The 18,139-nt window shown below is 45.4% G+C and overlaps 1 protein-coding gene across 2 annotated transcripts in view; it reads left to right on the plus strand.

The window, feature by feature from the left end:
* Pdzd2 (PDZ domain containing 2) overlaps window positions 1-18,139 on the plus strand; it is a 386,071-nt gene that overhangs the window by 149,580 nt on the left and 218,352 nt on the right. The window lies entirely within an intron of this gene.

Raw genomic sequence — 18,139 nt, forward strand, 5'->3', positions numbered from 1 at the left:
CATAAGCCATCTGGTAGTATAAGCTATGTAGCAAAGCTAAGCATCTCTAGATACACCCAGGTGCTATCCTTGCACAGGATATTCCAAGGGCTTGCCTGTTGCTTCCCCAGTCTTTCCTTTGGAATGTGTGTGGGTTGAAGGCTTCAGACCTGAGTTCACACTCTCCTATGCACCTGGAGTCCTAGGCACCCATTGCCTCATAACACCCCAGAAGTTAGCAGGAGAAGGTAAGGAGACTAGCTTGATTTGTTTTTTCAAAGCTCACTTCCTGGTCCATTTATTAAGCAGCATCTATCAAAGTGGACATCTGCCCCCCCCCCCCACCCAGTACTTCACTCAGTTTCTAATCACTTGTCTATATGTGAAGCTTCAATGGGAGAACCCCACCATATTTACCTTGCCCAGGATTACCCAAGTAATAGAAGACAGAACTAGGATTTGAACCCAGGTAAGTCTAGCTTCATAATTTTTCCTCCTTACCCCAGCCAGTGTTACATCTTGAGTTTTGTAGTCTGGTTCATGAATGGTTTACGGCTGCACAAAATACCTCTTTAGTATAACCACAAACCTCAGGGGAAACATAGAAGGAGCTAACAAGGCTTCTTTCTACCTAAACCACCAAGGAAACAGGCCTTTTGCCTCGTCTTGTAAAAGGAATGACATTGATTAGACTGCTTTTTACATTATTGTAATAAAATATGTGGGATGGTGGTGGCACACACCTGTAATCCCTGCACTCTGGGAGGCAGAGGCAGGTGGATTTCTGAGTTTGAGGCCAGCCTGGTCTACAGAGTGAGCTCCAGGACAGCCAGGGCTATACAGAGAAACCCTGTCTCGAGAAAACCAAATCCAAAAAAATCAAAATCAAAATAAAATAAAATAAAATACCTGAGGGGGGCTACTTACGAATGAAAGAATTTACTTAGCTCATAGTCCTAGAAGTTTAAGATCAGGAAGCCCTGTAGGTTTACACTCCCATGAATGGTAACTCAATCCCATTGAGTAAATATAGCACTGACATACTCAGGGTGACTGGCCAAATGACCCAGGGGTGTGACATGCCGTAAAGACTAGCTGAGTATCAGCCCTAGCCAGTCCCCTCTGCCTCAAAATCATGTGTAAAAATAATTTAAAGTGGGTACAATCTTAGACAAATAGGAACATTTGTTGACAAATAGGAACATATTTGTCAGTAGACAAGAAGCTAGAGAGACAGAGGTCCCATCTTCTCTTTACATATCAGAGTCCGAATTGACCTAAGGACTTCCCACTTAGCCCCATCCTTTGGTTCCTAACATCTACCAAAATTGCCACACCAAGGACCAGGCTTTCAACATACAAGTCCTTGAGAGACAGACCATACCCAAGCCATAGCAGAATTCCTTTGGCCAACTTAGGGACTACTGCAGTTCGGAGAGTAAACTAGGGGTCTTGGTACAGGTGTTTCTTAGAATTTTTTTTAATTAATTTATTTTTTTATATTTCTTTTTTTAAAGATTTATTTATTTATTTTATGTATATGAGTACACTGTAGCTCTCTTTAGACACACCAGAAGAGGGCATCGGATCCCAGTTTCTCAGAATTTGAGGAGGATTGTTATCAGGATCCCCAGGGAATACTAAAGCCTAAGAATGTTCAAGTCCTTTATATAAATGATGTAATATTTGCCTCTATAGTATGCATAGCCTTCTGGGCACTGTTATCTCTAGACTATTTACAATACCTAATACCATGTAAATAGCAGTTATCTGTGTTGTTATCTGTATTATTATGTGTTGCTTAAGAAATAGTAACAAGAAAAGTGCTCAGCATAAATGGGAAGTGTTTTTTTGTTAGTACCTCAGTCCACAGTTCCTTTAGACTACAGGAGCAGAGCCTGAGTATGTGAAAAGCTGGCTATTACTGGCATTTTAAGAGTTTTTGAGTGTTTTCAAGATGTTTTCCCCCCACTCATAATAACCGACAATTTCTACTTTGAAATATGAAGATTTTTCCTAAGAAGTATTGAGTAGGAACTAGTGTTTTACCAAGATATACACATACCTCTGAACCATATCTAATATAAGAAACTCTTTGGGGCATCTGGTCTACCTCTCAATGAAATATTGTAGATTGAGTTCTATTTCCTTCCCCAAATTCATATGCTGAAACCCTAACTTCCAGTGACTCAGAATACAAACTTGTTCAGAAGTAAGACCATTGCATATGTAGTTAAGATGAGGTCATACTGAAGTGGGTGAATAACGCACTGTGATTGTTGTCCTTATCAAAAGCTAATTTTGACACATACACACAGGGAAAAATGACATGTCAAGACAAGTTATGCTGTCACATGCCAAAGAACTGCCAGGAGAGAGGACTGAAGCAGGTCTGTCCATAGTACTGGGGGAACCTGGCTCTGCTAAACTCTTGATCTTAACTCCTAGTCTCTTAGAGCTGTGAGGTTATAAGCTTCTGTTCCTTAAGCCAGTCAGTTTGTGGTAGTTCATTACAACACCCTTGGGGAGCTGACACAGGTAGTACTTTGACCTTCACCATCTTCTGTAAAGCCCTCTGAAAACCTTAAAGGACTGTGTGGGTTTAGGAGGAAGACACGTCAAGAGTTGCCTGTGTCGAGTGTGGGAGGAACAGGTGCAAAATGTTGAAGATGAGGTCATGGTTGCTTATTTCAAAATTACGAGCACAGCCATGGGTGGGTGTGACAGCCCTCTTGTATAGAATCACACATCTGTGGAACCCAGGTGTCTTAGTCAGGGTTTCTATTCCTGCACAAGAAGCCAGTTGGGGAGGAAAGGGTTTATTCACCTTACACTTCCACATTGCTGTTCATCACTAAAGGAAGTCAGGACTGGAACTCAAGCAACTCAGGAAGCAGGAGCTGATGCAGAGGCCATGGAGAGATGTTACTTACTGGCTTGCTTCCCCTGGCTTGCTCAGCTTGCTTTCTTATAGAATGCAAAAGACTACCAGCCTAGGGATGGCACCACCCACAATGGGCCCTCTCCCCTTGATCACTAATTGAGAAAATGCCTTACATCTGGATCTCATGGAGGCATTTCCTCACCTGAAGCTCCTTTCTCTGTGATAACTCTAGCTTGTGTCAAGTTGACACAAAACCAGCCAGGACACCAGGCCTATAGGAGCCACCTCCACAGCTGGTCCTCTAGTGGAACACAGTTTGCTTCTAGGTTCCCCAGGAAGTTGCTGAAGGATGGCAGCTTCTTCCTTCTTCAGAGAGCATTCTGGATGAGTGTGGCATATCAGTCACATGTGATATCACATCCCCCCTCCCCCGGCCCCTTAAAGACAAATCTGGTAATTACACGGCAGAAGCCTCTGTTTATAAAATTCTTGGCCTCCATTCTGGAAAAGATGGGATTTTCCAAAACGTTCCATTTGCTTCTGTTTGGGGCAGGAAGAAACAGGGAAGGTTTTTAGATTAGTTCCTACAAGGACTATTTTGTAACGCTAGTCACCCCCTCCACTAGCTCTCTATAAGTAAACCAGATCTGTTCCCTGGAGACGGATGATTCCAAATGGGTAACAAAATGTGGAATTAATTAAGATGAAGCCCACATACCCAAACAAAAACAAATGGACTTTTCTGGAAGGTAAAGGGGCCCATGTTTCATTTTTAAAATGTTTTTGTTTTCAGAATGTGGACTGTGGAGAATTTATAGGTTAATAAACGTGAGCATAGCGCAGTAGAGAGGACACAGGCCTTCTAGGGAGGCGCTCTGGCTTCAAGAGGCCTTGTGACTGACTGTGGGTGAGCTCCCTTGGCATGGGAGGCTGACTCTGTTTTCCTAATAAGAGCTGCGTGGTACATGAGAGAAGGTGATTTATCTACTCGGTGACTATGTAGCTGGCACAAGGAAGACATTCAGTCCAGAAGACCTGTTAGCACTTCACCCATCCAGCCTTGGGCAACCTGAACCCACAGCATGTGTCACGACAGAGAATAGGCCTTTGAGTTGGAAAGAAAGAACCCCAAACCCACCAGCTTCTCAGTCACAAAAGAGACAACAGTGACAGCACAGTGGTCCCCTTTATCCACAGACAGTCCCCAACCCTGTACTGATGGGCTATTTCCTATACCTACATATATGGCAAAGTTCAGTATGTATTAAGTATAGCAAAGGTTAGCTACCATAAGTAATATTTAAATAGGACGATCATAACAAACTACTATAAGTTATGTGGATGTGTTTTCTCTCTCAAAATATCTCACTGTCCTGTAGGGTTTTTTTTGGAGCTTTCTGAAACTGTGAATAAGCAGTGCGCCATTGTACTGGGTAGCTTCAATGGTCTGGGTGCGCTGGCCACTTAAGTCAAAGAGACGTTGACATGCACAGACACAGGGTCTTAAGTGCCGCAGCCAGAGAGTGCCTATGTGTTCCAGGAGTCTGTATGATCCCAGAAGAAAATCTCATTGGGCAGATCTGGCCCTGACATACTCAAGGTGACTGGCCAAATGACCCAGGGGTATGCCGTGCAGTAAAAACTAGCTGAGTATCAACCCTAGCCAGCAGCAGCCTTCAGTCCCCTCTGCCTCAAAATCATGTGTAAAAATAAATTTTGGGTTGGTACAATCTTAGACTCTGGTTACCCATGGCAACCCTGAGTTCTGTCTGGATTAAAGCAGATTTAGGCAGAGTGTCAAGAGGGTATGAGAAGGTGTTACTTGGAGAAATGACTGCAGGTGGTGATGTAGTAGACAGAGAGAAAGGAAGATTCTCCAATTATAGCTTTATAATATGGTCCCTGGGGCCGCTCAGCACAGGGTCTTGTCTCCCTACATGTGTGCCCAGAGGCACCTAGCGCTCCATGCAAGACTATATATATAGTAAGAGGTGGTCATCTTGATGACCTAGAGATAGTAAGGAAAGGTTAAATTATACTCAGCACGCTCTGTAAGGAGCTGGAGAAGCATGTAACACACTTTAAAAAGATTTCCATTGCAGAAAGTTAAAAGGAAAACAAATTTCAACATTTAAAACTCAATTATCTGGAAAATTCACCATACGGAATAGCCCATTCCCCCAAGGACGACGGCTGAAGGAAGCATCCCGTGACCCGCACCGGAGCCCGCTTCATTCTCTCCACCCTGCTGAACGTCTCATGCAAGTTCGTTTCATGGCTTAGTTTCCAGAATCTTTTCAAGCTCATTCAAGTCCTACTTTCTCAAATCATGGGAGAAACTTGAGACTCGGGGGAGTTCTTTCCTGAGGTTGTCTGTCTTCCCAGAGATCAAGCTTATGCCCTTTGAACTCTGATTCAATAATTTTTTTTTCAGTTCCATAAATGGCGTTGGATAGTTTTCTATAGTCTATGATTTGTGATCAAAACAAATAGAAAGCTACGTTTTTTCTTTGTTTCCTAAAACAGTGGGGGTTACGTTACAACCCTTCCATCTCATAGTTGCTTGTAGCAACTCCAGGACAAGAATCATTACTACTCTTAGAAAGAAGGACCGAGCTTGCTCTCCCTCAGTGCCACCAGGCCAGGGCAGTGGAGACTCTGAGAGCCGTTGTCTGCCATCTTGTGGTTGAAATCAAGCACTGTGGGAGAAAGTGCTGGGAGCTATCTATCCCGAGCTGGTGTGCTTCACAGCTGCACTATTAGCTATTTGCTATTCGGGTGACGGTTCCGGCTGAGCTCTCCGCGGAGTCACCCCTCCTGAACCATACTGAGCCACCAGAATGTGAACAGGACACTGTTTCCCCAACTTTCATTCCTGGTCCCCGGGTTCCCACAGAAGATGAGACAGTGAGTGGCATGACCCACCCTGCTGGGCTCTTCAAGATGAATAAAGAAGGGATTCCCCAGAGCCTTTAACTCCAGCCTCTAGTGTCTCTGTGTAGCCCTGGCTGTCCTGAAACTCACTCCGTTAGACCAGGATAGCCTGAAACTCAGCCTGTGTCTGCTCCTGAGTTCTGGGATTGAAGGTGTGCACCACTACTATAGAAATTTCTTTTAAGGTAAATCAGGTAACTAAGTCTCTAGTACTGTACTGACTAGTAGAATGAGTTCTTAGAAAAGGCTGGCAGAGCCGGGCGGTAGTGGCGCACGCCTGTAATCCCAGCACTCTGGGAGGCAGAGGCAGGCAGATTTCTGAGTTCGAGGCCAGCCTGGTCTACAGAGTGAGTTCCAGGACAGCCAGGACTACACAGAGAAACCCTATCTTGAAAAAACCAAATCCAAAAAACCAAAAAAAAAAAAAAAAGAAAGAAAGAAAGAAAGAAAGAAAGAAAAGAAAAGAAAGAGAAAGAAAGAGAGAGAGAGAGAAAGAAAGAAAGAAAGAAAGAAAGAAAGAAAGAAAGGAAGGAAGAAAGAAAGAAAGAAAGAAAGAAAGAAAGAAAGAAAGAAAGAAAGAAAGAAAGAAGGCTGGCAATGTATGCACACTCTCATCAACAGGCATTTATTGAGTGACTTTCGGGGTCCACTTTTTTGTTTTGTGAGACAGGCCCATGCGGACCACATACTCACTGTGTAGCAGTGGCCCTTGCCTCCACCTCCTGAGTCCAGGCATGCACTGCCAGTCCTGCCTTCTGTGGCGCTGGGGGCTGAACCCAGGCTTTCAGGTCTGCTCCATCCCCAGCCCTGGACCCACTTACTTTTAGGATGGACGAGATGATATGAAGTGGGAGACTTTCATAATACAGTGCTCTATCCTGTGATACAGCCCTCCATCCAGGTGCCTGTAATACAGCTCTCCAAACAGCCGTGATACACACCGCTCTGTGCAGAGATACCCATAATACAGTGCTTTATCCAGATGCCTGTGACACAATGACTCCATCCAGACGCCCCTGATACACTGCTCTTTGTAGACACTCGTGATAGAGCACTCCAACCAGACACCCGTGATACAGTGTTGAATCCAGACACCCATGATACAGTGTTGCATCCAGATACCCATGATACACTGCTCCAAGCAGACACCAGTGATAGTGTTGCATCCAGATACCCATGATACACTGCTCCAAGCAGACACCAGTGAGTGTTGCATCCAGATACCCATGATACACTGCTCCAAGCAGACACCAGTGATACAGTGTTGCATCCAGATACCCATGATACACTGCTTTATGCAGATACCTGTGGTACTCCATTCCAGATGCCTATAATGCAGAGCTCCATCCAGACACCCATGATGCAGTGCTCCATGCAGATGTCCTTTCCTTCCAACCACCTGCTTCCCTGATACCTGGCGTGGAACTGAATGCCAGTGCAGCCATATATTCCCACCCAGGAAGAGGGAACCCCAATGTCTCACTCCAGATGCCCACTTTTACAGTTAGAAATACTTCTAGGGATTGCTGTCATTCAGAAGCATAAGGAAAGAGGCATCTGGCGTGATGACAGTGTGACTGACTTCATACCCTCCCTCGGGGGCATCTCTGAGCCTCTTGCAGGAGCGTTGACTTGTGCTTCACCTTTCATACTTGGGTAGTAAGCAGGTTTGATGATTTATGCTCTCCCATGATTTGGTACTAAATGTCCCCAAGTGGCTTGCAAACTTTTTTTCACTAGAGGGTCTTTGAAATCCAAGATTCGGTACCCGGATTCCCTTCTACCTTCTTTCAGAGATTTCTGAGAGGAGGCAAAACCCTGTGCATCACCAAGGCTCTCGTCTTCCCTGTCCACTTTGGGCAGCTTTGAGAAATGTCAAGTATTTTAAGGACCCAAGTGTGTGCAGTTTAAACTAAAACCAGCCAGGCATAGCGACACACACCTTGAATCCCAGCATTTGGGAGGCAGAAGCACGTGGGTCTCTAAGGTCGAGGACAGCCTGGTCTACAGAGTGAGTTCCAGGACAGCTGGATAGCCTCAAAAACAATTTGAGACTGTATCTCAGTGGTAGCTCACTTTCCTGTATTCAATAAGACCCCGGATTTAAATCCCTACCACTGTAAAAACAAGTAAATAGCATAAAACAAAACATTTTATATAGTTACATGGATTTCTCCATAGGAAGATCACATTTGATCACATTTGATTGTCATCTTCCTCCAAAGATTTTGACTATGTGAGTCTGACTTATGTTACTTAAATATTTTAAAAAAGCATGACTACAGGTGATTTTTTTGGGGTGGCCTAATACTGTTGAAATAATGCGGGTGGGTAGGGAGTGGAGATGTGTGGTTCCCTAAGACTCAGAGAGAGGATAGGCAGGCCTGCAGAGATGGTCTATCCTCCATCTCCCCCCACAGGGGGATGATGATCTCTCCTTTACATTGTGTCCTGAACTTACAGCAGATTTTCTCCCTTTGAGGAGGGGGAAGGAGATGAAGGAGGCTGAGCTGTTTCTACAGCTAAAGTACTCTTTCACTCAGTCCTTCCTTGGGCTGGGTAGGAGGTTAGGCAGGTTGAAAGGAATTGGGATTTCTTCGAAAAGCCTTGACTTTGCCATCACAGATCACATTCAAAGGTGATCTCGTGTGATCTTCCTGAGCAGGGACCGCTGTGAGGGGGGGAATGGAGAGCAGGTCCTTACAGACTCAACCCATGTAGAACCAGTCTGTCGAGCTTCAGGGCAGTCCGGATATGCACTCCGGCAAAGTCCTGCCTGATGCTTGAAGAATGAGCAGAGATGGGACTGACCCAAGACAGACAAGAAACCCTGAAGGGGGAGAAAAAAACACACAATCAATCAAACGCTTAATATCTTTGGTTCCCACCCCACCCCCCACCCACTCCCCCCAGTCCTTGTGACCTCCCTGGAACGAATTCAGACATGGCACACAGAGGTTAGGGAAGAAGATACACAGTTTATTGTAGAGCAAAGCTCACTCTCAAGGGATAACGTAGCTCTCCTGAGCTACATTTCAAACAGGCTTTATATTATTAATTAACTTATTTATGTTTGAGAACAGGTCCAGCTATGCATCCCTGCAGGCATGGAACTCACAACGTAGGCAAGACTAGCCTCGAACTCACGGAGATCCACTTGCTATTTTCCTCTCAAATGCTGGGGTGGAAAGCACACGCCACCACACCCAGCCTATATTATTCTTGTTCTTCTTATTTAATTTTATCATACATACGAGATATCCTAAACATATGCTCCCCTCCCCCAGCTCCTCCTAGACTCTCACCGGCAGCTTTTCTGAGGGACTTTGTGCTTCCCAGGTGATCGCCAGGCCTGTTTAGATTGTCTCTTGCTGTGGAAACAATGGTGTGTCTTTGTTCTTTATCAGAAGGCCCCCTGCTCTAGGATAGTTGTGTGAGGTTCAGGACTCCAGGAGCCTCAGCACATGGCTATCCATTAATGACCTCCTGGGCATGCAGGCCAGAATGTCCCTCCTCCTTCCAGGACTGCAGAGAGGACTCTGCTCCCAATTCCTCTCAAGCCATTCCAGGCCTGCTGTTCAGGTCCTTTGTTTTACAAGCTGTGGACTCTCTGGGAGGGGTCCAATCCCAATTTCATGGAAGACTTCTAGTATCTAACTATCTGTCTAACAGAGAGGTTCACCCGTGCATCAAATAAATAAATATGTAGAGAATGCATAATTTTTATTAGATATTTGCTTTATTTACATTTCAAATGTTAACCCCTTTCCACGTTATCCCACTGAAAACCCCCATCCCATCCCCCATCCCCCTGCTTACCCCCCTTCCCAATATCCTGACTTACATTCCCCTATTCTGGGGAATCAAGCCTTCACAAGACCAATGGCCTCTCCTATCATTGATGTCTGAAATGGTCATCTTCTGCTACATATGTGGCTGGAGCCATGGGTCCCTCCATGTGTACTCTTTGGTTGGTGGTTTAGTCTCTGGGAGCACTGGGGTACTAATATGTAGAGAATGCCTGATTTTTAAAAAAAGACAGACTTCACCAAATTTTTTTCAAAAAACAAAACAAAAAACTTTACCAGGTTGCCCTGTCTAGCCTGAAATACCCTACAGACATTAGTTGGACTCCCAGAAACCTACTTGCCTCTGCTTTCAAGTGCTAGGATTAAAGGCATGCATCACAATGCCTATAAGGATTTATTTTTAATTTGTATTTATAAGTATCTGTATGTATATATACCGTGTGTGTGCAGGTACCAGAATGGCCAGAAGAGGGCGCTGCCCATGGAGCTGGAGTTGCAAGTGGTTGTAAGCTGCCTGGCATGGGTCCTTGGCACCAAACTTGGCTTCTCTGAAGTGTGGTAACTACCCTTAACCAATGAACCATCCATCTCTCAGGGGAGCTCTTAATTCTTAAAATTTTTTCACTGAGTCTTGTTTACTTTAGAGTAGCTGTTGTCAAACTGTGGGTCAAAACCCTTGTGGGAGTGGCATATCAGATATTCTGCATGTCAGATATATGACATGCATTATGATTAACAACAATAGGACAACTACAGTTATTTATTTATTTACTTACTTATTTACTTACTTACACTATACAGATGGTTGTGAGCCATCATATGGTTGTTAGGAATTGAACTCAGGACCTCCGTTCACTCCAGCCCAAAGATTTATTTATTGTTATATGTAAGTACACTGTAGCTGTCTTCACACACACCAGAAGAAAGCATCATATCTCATTACGGATGGTTGTGAGCCACCATGTGGATGCTGGGATTTGAACTCAGGACCTTCGGAAGAGCAGTCAGTGCTCCTACCCACTGAGCCATCTCTTCAGCCCGGAAAACTACAGTTATGAAGTAGTGACGACATAGTTTTATGGTAGGGGCTCACCATACCATGAGGAACTTGTACTAAACGGTAGCAGCATCAGGAAGGTTGAGAGGCACTGTTTTAGGGCAACCTATGGACAAAATTGTTAATTCATTCTTAGAATACCCAGTCTCACCCCAGGTCATGGGTTTGTATTATGTCAGCAGCAGCAGTGAGGCAGGATTTAAAGACCAGAACAACCTGTGACTCCACGTCCCTGGTTCTGCTCAGTTAATGCTTCTCTGCTGAGCTGAGCTGTCGTCTTCTGTTGTGTATGCATTTCCAACCATCCTTCTCAACACCGTTTGCGTTGGAATGATCTTGATGCTCACAGTGAGCTATTGAGATGGGACAGAAGGGTGGGGAGGGAGAAACCTTCTGAATCCAAATCCTATGCACTCAACACTGCGCTCTTACTGTTCTTGGACTGACTGTCTTTCCAAGAATTCTTGAAGAGGGCTGGAGAGATGGCTCGGGAGTTATAAGCTCTGGCTGTTCTTCTAAAAGACCTGGGTTCAATTCCCAGCACCCACAAGGTAGCTCACAACTGTCTGTAACTTCGGCTCCAGGGGATCTGATGCCCTCTGTGTGCCCTCTAGTGAAGGCACTTTCCTCATACACTGTGCGTTTTAACCCTTTCCCCCTTGTAAACCCACCAGAGAGCTGGCTGGAAAGATGACTCTGTCGTTGAGAGCATATGTTGCTCTTCCAGAAGGTCTGAATTCAGTTCCCAGGGCCCATGTCAGGTGACTCACAACCTGAGACTCCTGGCCCTAGGAGATTTCACACTTTCTTCTGGCTCCTGTGGGCTCCTGCACTAACACACACACACACACACACACACACCGTTTTAGAGATTGATCCCAATCTGACCATGTCATTTGCCTTCCATTCTTTATTAACCATGTAACTGAGCTGAGGTTAGCTCATTTACTTAAGCAGTCGTCAATTGCTAGGTGTGGTGTCGTTGTTGTGGTTGTTGTTGTTGTATCTTTGGTATTTCAGCAAGTCCGCAATCCATCTGCACTCACAGGTCTCTCACCGTGTACATGTAAGTGTATGTGCATGCACACATCTGTAACTTGGAAGTCGGGGTCAGGAAGAGCCTGTGTTTGTGGCTAGATTATATAGCAAGGCTGTGCCTCAAAACAACGGCAAAAACATATGTTAAATTTGTTACTCCTATTGCAGATTACCTCCCCGGAGAAATGATACTAATTGGTGCCCCCACTAACAAGATTTTTAAAAAGTGCCATTTTGGTTTGGTTTGGGTTTGGTTTGGTTTCCTCGCAGCGTCTAGCACAGGAATGCTTGCAAAAATCCTGACCGCGCAAAGGATTCTGTGTGGCCTCTGCTTTCTCTGAACACATTTAAATGTGTTCCTCCTTATGAAATAATCTTTCCTTCTTCTTTTAGGCAGAGTTTCACTATGTAGCTCAGAGTGTCTTACAGCTCGCTATTGTAGACCAGGCTGGCTTTGTGGTCAGTCAGAGAGATCTATAGGCCTGTAGATCTATAGATCTGTATCTCCTGCCTCAGCCTCCCAAGTCCTGGGTCGGCAGGAGATACCCCTCCTTCGTCTCTCTGGGTGACAGGCAATGCTGATTTAGGTGAGCGTGCTCTGCTGGCTGCTGACTGGTTTCAGTGCTGTGCTTAGCATTTCCGTTTGCAGTGCTTTTGAGCCAGCATCTCAGGGCATGCTCTTTGGAATGAGCATATTGTGTCCAAGGATACTGTCACTAAGTTATTTCCATGAATTGTTTACTCATTTATCCTGCTACAAATAAAGTATGATTGATTGTGTGTGCCACAAGCATGCTTAGGGTGGGCATCCCGGTACACATGCATGTTCACTTAATAGATGTGTGGCTTGTTTGATGGAGGGGTGGGGGACAATGGTGTGTGTGTATTATGTGTATGTGTGTAGTGTGTGTGGTGTATGTGTTTGGTGTGTGTGTGTGTGTGTGTGTTTTAATTTTATTTTTTGGTTTTTCGAGACAGGGTTTCTCTGTGTAGCCCTGGCTGTCCTGAAACTCACTCTGTAGATCAGGCTGGCCTCGAACTCAGAAATCCGCCTGCCTCTGCCTCCCGAGTGCTAGGATTAAAGGCATGTGCCACTACTTCTGGGCTGTTGCTTCTTTTGTAACAATCTTTTTTCCACTTTACACCTTACACTGATGCTGGCTTCCCAAAGACCTGACGCCCTTCTGCCAATCTGCAAGATTATATATTTTTTTTTAATTCATCTCTATGATTTTAAACTTTAACTAGTGTTTGTTTGAATGTGGGGCGACAAAATTTTATTTTAACTCTTTCTAAATTTCAGTGTGACTATGAAAACCCCACCTACCAATAATCTTTTTACCTGAGTGAGTGTGTGAGAGAGACCTGGTTTATTGAGGCTGCATGTGTCTGTCCACACCTCCTTCCCGTGTCTGCTGCTGGGCTGGTCCGGCAGCACCGTATCACTGACTGACCGACCCCCTCTACCTCCTAACTACGGAAATCTCTTGTGATACTTTCTGAAATGTTTGCCCTTCACACTTTGCACAGTCAGCTCCTAAATGATGATACTGAGTTTTGAGGGGATGCCGTCTCTTCCGCTGAGCTCTGTCCTTCTGGGTCCAGTTCGAGCATCCCCAGAGATCTTACCTCTTCCCACTCCCATAAACAACATTGTGCATTTAATTCAGGAGGGAAGAGAGAGGCAGGCTTCTAAACCGTCCTGAGATTTCACCCTCATGTCATGTCCAGGGCACTCAGCCCCTGAGACTGAAGCTGCGCTTGATGTCATGATTACATCATCGTTCTGAACACAGGAAAGTGAAATGGAGTCGGGCGGTGGTGGCGCACGCCTGTAATCCCAGTACTATGGAAGGCAGAGGCAAGTGGATTTCTGAGTTCGAGGCCAACCTGGTCTATAGAGTGAGTTCCAGGACAGCCAGGGCTATACAGAGAAACCCTGTCTTGAAAAAACGAAATCCAAAAAAAGAAAGAAAGAAAGAAAGAAAGAAAGAAAGAAAGAAAGAAAGAAAGAAAGAAAGAAAGAAAGAAAGAAAGAAAGAAAGAAAGTGAAATGGTGGGCCTGGAGAGATGGCTCAGCAGTTAAGAGCACTGACTGCTCTTCCAAAGGTCCTGAGTTCAAATCCCTGCAACCACATGGTGGCTCACAACCATCGGTAAGGAGATCTGACTCCCTCTTCTGGAGTGTCTGAAGACAACTACAGTGTACTTACATACAATAAATAAATCAATCTAAGGAAGGAAGAAAGAGAGACACAGAGAGAGACAGAGAGAGAAGAAAGAAAGAAAAGAAAGAAAGAAAGAAAGAAAGAAAGAAAGAAAGAAAGAAAGAAAGAAAGAAAGAAAGAAAGAAAGAAAGGGAAAGGAAAGGAAAGGAAAAAGGAAAGGAAAGGAAAGGAAAGGAAAGGAAAGGAAAGGAAAGAAACTGAAATGGTCAGGGTGGGTCTCACCAAATCGCATGAACCCTCTCAAAGCAGTTTAGCCAGAAGCAGAAGGTATAAAAGGTTCCCATTTCCTGAGGGAAATCAGACACCCAAGTGAATAGTCAAGAATGCGACTTTAATCCTACAAGTGTGAGTAACTGGATTCTGCCAGCCACCAGGGCTCTTGGAGGGCCTGAGCTGTAGATGAGGCACTTGGCAGCCCCAGCCAGCATCCCATGCCAGCCTTATGCCACCCTGTGACTTGATTTCTCCCCCAAGAACCATAGTAAGGGCTCCGCAGTTAAGAGCACAGCCTCCTCCCCCAGACAACCCAAGTTCTATTCCTAACACTTACTGGGAGGCTCACAACCAACTCTAGCTCCAGTCCCAGGGATCCAGCGCCCTCTTCTGGCCTCTGAGGCTACGAGGCTTGCGTGCAGACAAAGCATCCATGTGTATTCAAAAAAAACAAAACAAAACAAAAAACATATTAAACACACGTATGATGAATGTTCCCCCAAAGCCTCTGCATGCGTGGCATTTGTTACACAGTAAGAGAAAAGAATCGTGAGCAGGTCAGCAGTCCTCCTCTCCCCGAATCTACTCACTGGTCTCCATGAGGGAATCACACCTCCCTCATGATTGCACCTCCCTGAGAGTGAGATCTGTTCTGGTGGGGTTTTCTGTAGCGGAGTCACTACCCATCCAGCTGTAAGGGCTACCCCGGGTAGGGGGGTGGGGAAAGAGGGTGGTTAATGCTGACAGCTCAGCATTAGCATCAGAAGCTTTGGTTTAGACCTTGGCTCAACCTTGCTAAGCTTTGGATCACACTTTTAAATGGAAATAAGCTTTGGGGGGAAAGAACTGCTAAACCTACAGACATTGTCGCCATTGTTGCCTGTCGGTCTTTGTGAAGGTAAGGCTGATACAGGATGGACCCTATGGAGGCCTGAGGGGTTAGATGAGGTGATATTAGGGGGCTCATGGATAGTGGTGCATGGTACCCTCTAGAAACAGTGGCTCGTGGTAGTGGGAAAACATTCTTTGAAGCACGTGTCCCTTTCCTGCATGAAGGTCTGGGTATTCTAATTTGTTTTATACCCCAGGATTCTGGCCCTTTCTCCCTTCACCGCCCCCCCCATCCCCATTCCAACTTCTACCTATCAGTCTTTCTACCTGGGATCGAAAACCTCAATCCTGATCCTGCCTGGGACTTGATTGACAGCTAGATTGGTCTCTTGGGAGTTTGAGGTTGAGCCGACGAGACCAGGCAGCTCGGTGTCGTGAACAGACTGAAAGGTCTCATGGACTCAGGTCCCAGAAGCAGCTGGAGCAAGGCACGCACCCGTCACGGAAGGAGAAAGAGAGCCAGCTCCTTCTGAGGGACACATCATAGGCGTGCAGGCTCTGACCGTTCCCACGCAGACAGGGGTAGACACCAGTTCCCACCATGAGGTCCCCATGCCCAGCTGGACTGCGTCCCGTGACATTTCCGTGTCCTCATAAAGGATGTTTTGTAAACAGATTAGCCCCTGTCAGAGGTCCACTGTGGAGACAGAGTTGGTTCTCATCCACTGAGGGACTCTATGCCCAAGTGCTGATCCCACATAAACACAAAAGAAAATTAAATTGCCTTTTCTTTGGACTTTTCCCAGAATCTGTCAGTACAGTTAAATATCCAGTGGCCTCTGGAGGGCACTGTTTAATTAAGTTTATTTCCTGGTAGTGTGCAGGGCAAGAAATGTGGTAAGAAATGTGGTTTGTAGGAAGCCGCCTACCGTTTGGTGAGACCCTACAGTAGCACCCAGTGCATAGCCAGGTGAAGAAGCGGAATGCATTAAGCAGCGGCCTCCCTGGGCTGTCTCTCTGCCGTCTGGCATGTGTAGATTGCTTTTCAGAATAGGATTGTTCTCGTTTTAACAGGCATGTTTTTTTAACAGGTGCTGAACAAAACGAAAGCTTTTTCCTTTCTTTTAGTTTCAATGAGTGGAGAGACGCGAGGTTACAGCTTGTGAAAGGAAGCGGTTCAAATTCAGTTGTCCTTCAATTACTCAGCAGAGGGAGACCTAATTTTTATGTTTTGGGGTATGTATTCCTTTTTAGTTAGAAAGACACAAAATAATGGAGCGTGGGTGTAAACAGAAAGGAGAAATGTTGAAAAACTGTTCAGTTCACATAATTACCGAGACACACACACACACACACACACACACACACACACGCGCGCGCGCGCGCGCGCGCGCGCGCGCGCGCAGCACCGCTCAGAAGGTGAGGCGACTCCTGCCTCATACATTCAGCTCTTCAGGGTGTTGTGTTAGTTTCCAGTTGGTCCAGAGCAAAGCAGGAAAGAGCTTTTTCTATCTGTTGGCTGCCACCAAGGCAGGAAGACGGGAGTGAGGATCCCTGGCAGTCTTAAGTGACAGTTCTTCACTAAGCCTGAAATAACCAGCTCTCTCTTTCCCTCCCTCAAGCCCTCTCTCTTAGTCTCCCTCCACTTTCTCTCTCTTTCTTTTTTAATATATTTGAGTAAAAATTATGCTTGAGCCGGGCAGTGATGGCACACGACTTTAATCCCAGAACTTGGGAGGCAGAGGCAGGCGGATTTCTGAGTTCGAGGCCAGCCTGGTCTACAGAATGAGTTCTAGAACAGCCAGGGCTATACAGAGAAACCCAGTCTCAGACAAACAAACAACAAAAAAAATCTATGCTTGCAATTTGATGCAAGGTTTGCTGGCCAGCAAGCCCCTGGGATCCTCCTGTGCCCACCTGCCTGCCCATCACTAGGATTAGAGATGCTCGCCGCCACACCCAGATTTTTACATCGATTCTGGGGACCAAGCTCAGGTCCTCACGCTTGTGTGGCAAGCGTTCCACTGATGGCATCGTCTCCCTCACCCCCTAGACGGTCTCTAACTCTTTATAGCTTTAATCCATGCGCGGACATTTTATTTTTTTAAAGAATCATTTATTTATTTTATGAGCACACTGTTGCTGTCTTCAGACGCTCCAGAAGAGGGCATCAGATCCCATTACAGGTGGTTGTGAGCCACCATGTGGGTGCGAGGAATTGAACTCAGGACCTCTGGAAGAGCGGTCAGTGCTCTTAACCGCTGAGCCATCTCTCCAGCCCCCATGCAAGGACATTTACTGTCCACCTACTTACTGTGTTTTAGCTTTGAATCTACACATTAGACAATACTGATGGTCCTGATACACAGACCTCTTGATTTCCTGGGACATGCCTTGGAAAACTTCCATCCCATTTTAGAAATAATTGCGATCAATACTATGAAGGAATTTTAGGTGTAAGCTTTTGTTGTCTACCAGCTTTTTGGAAGTATATTTCACTTTCTGTAAAATATTTCCTTTATAATATATATTCACAGAAGAGAGAGTTGCCACGTCTAATTTTAGGGCATTTTCATACTTCCTCAAATGGGGATACATACATATACATATGCATATACATATACACATACATATATATATATATTCAATCATACACACACACACACACACACACACACACACACGTATGGGAAGACACCAGTCATCCCCAGTCCCCTCTTCCTCTGGGCCCCTGGAAACCTCCGTCTACCGTTTACCCCTACGCGTCTGCGGTCTGTTCTGGACGTTTTGGGTATGGCGTCTGCCATGGTTTGGCTTTCACTTAGTTTATCGCCTGCTGTGTTCCTCTACTCTGAGGTGTTTCTGAACTCCTGTCCCTTCATGTTTCAACAGATCTAAGGGAGGTAGGAGCACATTCGTCCAGTCAGCCATCAGTTGATAAATGCTTGGATATTTGGGTCATTCCGTGTTTTTACTTTTCTTTTTTATTTCATTTATATTAAGAGAGAACCAGAGTGCGCATTCCATACTGCACATGTCACAGTGCACAGGCCACACAGCACACTGCACATGTCACACTGCACAGGCCACACTGCATAGGGCATACTGCACACATCACATTGCACATGTCACCCTGCACAGGCCACACTGCACACTGCACATGTCA

Source organism: Apodemus sylvaticus, chromosome 16 (genome assembly GCF_947179515.1).
Source record: "Apodemus sylvaticus chromosome 16, mApoSyl1.1, whole genome shotgun sequence".
In the NCBI taxonomy this organism is placed as follows: Eukaryota; Metazoa; Chordata; class Mammalia; order Rodentia; family Muridae; genus Apodemus; species Apodemus sylvaticus.